Here is a 3,197-nt window from a genome sequence, read left to right as displayed (position 1 = left end):
TGGTTTCAGTTCAGTACTGGCTGCATGTGTAAGTCCAACAAGACCCCGGGGAGGCCATCAACAGGTGCAGGTGCAGAATGGCAGGACCCTTCAGTCCTCACCTATTCCCTTGGTCCATTTAGTAATGTGCCCACCTTTCTTCCTTCCTCCCATGTGGATTGAGGGGGACCCAAGTCTGCTGTGTACTATCTTCCTGCTCTAAACCATTAATGGCTGTACTTCCTTCAGGAAACAATTCACATTATGATATTCAGGACCCTCCAGAACCTGGACCTGACTTGAAATATAAGAATTCCCAACTTACATTCCACAGGTCATTCTTACATTCATGCATGCATTTATTCATGCATGTATTTGTACAAAGAACGTTTGTGTTTCTACTATGTTCCAGACCCGTTTTAGCTTATTGGACACTCAAAAATTTAATAATAATGCAACAAACATTTATCATGTGCCAGACATAGGCCAAGTTCTAGGCTAAGTGATTTATCTGCACTAAACAATGTTAAGTTCATCATAAATATAGGACATGAGTAACATTGTCATCCATTTTACATTTGATGAAACCAAGGCATAAATAGGGTGTTTACCTTCCTTGTTGTTCCCACTGCATCTCTAGAATGAGACCTACATAGCTCCTGTCCACAAGCAGCTCATTGTCTAGAAGTAGAAATAGATGTGTAAACACAATTAAATGCAAATGGAGAGTATTATAATGAAAGTACGAAAAAAAGGGTCAATCTCATCATATCGCTTGTTATCCCCCAAGCACCAGTAGCAAATTTCTACTCTTTGCCTTTGCTCACAGATCTCCCTTGACTGGGGTCCACTTCCAACCTATCTAGTTTGTCTAACCACATTGCTACATTAGCACATATGCACCTTAGAACCCTTCTCAGAATGCTTATCTCAGAATCCTTCTCAGCACTATCCTCAAGGCAGCTGCTATTAATCACAGAAGCCCCCCTTTCTCCATGGTTTCGTTTTCCTTGGTTTCAGTAACCCACAGTCAACCTTAGTTCAAAAACATTAAATAAAAAATTCCAGAAATAAAAAAAGTTTAAGTTTTAAACTGTGCCCCTTTCTGAGTAATGTGCTGAAATCTAACGCCATCCCACTTTGTCCACCCAGGGTGTGAATCATCCCCTGGTCCAGCAGCTCTAGGCTGTCTCTGCTACCCACCCATAGTCACCTAATGGTTATCAAATTGACTCTCAAAGTGTTAAAAGTGCTTGTGTTCAGGGAATCCTTATTTTACCCTTGTTATGGTGTATTATAATTGTTTTATTTTATGATTAGTTATTGTTAATCACTTACTGTGCCTAATTTATAAATTAAATTTTATCATAGATATGTATGCATAGGAAAAAACACAGTATACATAAGATTCGGTCCTATCGACAGTTTCAAAAATCCACTGGGGGCGTCTTGAATCGGTTCCCCTGAAGATAAGGAGAAACTACTGTAACTGGAATTGGCACATAATGTAAATGTATTTTGTCTCTCACAGTTAAACTACCTTGACTCATTTTACAATTGAGAAAATTGAGGCTTGGAGAGCTTGAGTAACCAGTCTAAGGTCACACAGTGAGTCAGACAGACCTAGATCTAGAAATAAGCTCTCTTCCCTGCCACTCCAGAGCTCTTTCTCCTGCCTCACACCCTCCCATTCCTAGCCTGCCCATATCATCTATTGCCAATCATAAGAAATGATGGTAAATGAAATCCAAGTAAGCCGAGAAGGAGAAGGGAAGTAAAATGCCAATTACTCAGTCCCGACAGACTGGGTGCCCGCTTGCAAGCTGCAGAGGGATACACCTACAGAAAATGTCTTTAATTAGAGACAGATTCTCATGAAAGGTTGGCAGTGTCTCTGAAATCCTTGTTTTCGTTTAAGTGCATGGAACACTATGCATTTATATCATTTCCATGCCATATTTGAGTTGAGGAATATTAAATATTTATTCCTCATCAGTTACTGAGTAACATGCTGCTCAACTTTCCTATTTACTAACACCACTGATGGATTTAGTCCATGGCTACATTTCCAGTCACATAATTAAAATATTACTTTAAGTCAATTCTTAGGATTTAAAGAAAATTTAAATTTACAAACAAAGGCATAGAAATTATACATCTGTAAGATAAAGTACTGGGCTTCTCATAGTCATTAAGCTCCATGGTATAGTGGAAAGGGCCTTTAGAACCAAGATTGGGATTTGCATCAAAACTCTGTTCTTGTCAGCTGTGTGGCCTTGACAAGTTAATTAACCCCTCTGAGCCTGGTTGCTCATCTCTTTCAGGGATGCAAGGGTGGTATTTGACAAGAAGAACTATATTATGTCTGATTCCAAAAATGGTAGCTATTGTTATTCTTCATCCCGCCCTCCACATCTTTGCTTATGCTATGCTATGCTTGGAAAACCCTCCTGGATGCTTAAATTTTCCACATCCAGCAGGTCTATTACAAGTCTCTCTTCAGTAAAGTTTACCTTGACCAGTCCCACCCACAGCCATCACTTTCTCCTCTGAATTGCCAGACTACTTATAATTTTAGCCAGTCATTTGGATAACTGATGTATATTTCCTTAGCTTGTTATTTAACTTATAATGTGTATTTCTGCTTTCATGCTAAAAATATTGTCATTTTTGTCTACTTTATGGTAAGGTAATAATAGCCAATAGTTAGTAAGCACTTACCCCGTTCCCAGCTATATGGGCCTCTTTGTGTGGTCACTGCACATGTGTGAGTTTGGGCTTTCTCACTGAATGGTGGTAGAGTCCCAAGGGCAAGTATCTTGGCAGAATTAGAGCACCAGGCCCTGTGCCCTCACCTGGAAATTACATGGCATCACTTCCACTATGCTCTATTGGTTGCAGCAGTCACAAGCTCACCCAGGAACAAGAGGAGGGGCATCAGACTCCACTCTGGATGGGGGAGTGACAAGGCAGTAAAAGAACATGTGAGACCAGAAATATTGCTGTAACTATTTGGGGGAAATACAGCATGCCACAGAATATAAGTGCCATCAGGGCAAGAAATTCTGCCTGTTTGGTTTCCTAGTTGGTTCCCTTGTCTAGGGCAGAACTAACCCCCAGTATACACAGTTCATTTTTGTTGGATGAATGAAAGAATGCCAGTTTGCCAGACCTGTAACTCATCAAATACCTTGGCCTCCTGAAGAAAATGGACTGCC

Source organism: Macaca mulatta, chromosome 2 (genome assembly GCF_049350105.2).
Source record: "Macaca mulatta isolate MMU2019108-1 chromosome 2, T2T-MMU8v2.0, whole genome shotgun sequence".
NCBI classification, from domain to species: Eukaryota; Metazoa; Chordata; class Mammalia; order Primates; family Cercopithecidae; genus Macaca; species Macaca mulatta.
This window is presented reverse-complemented; position numbering follows the sequence as displayed.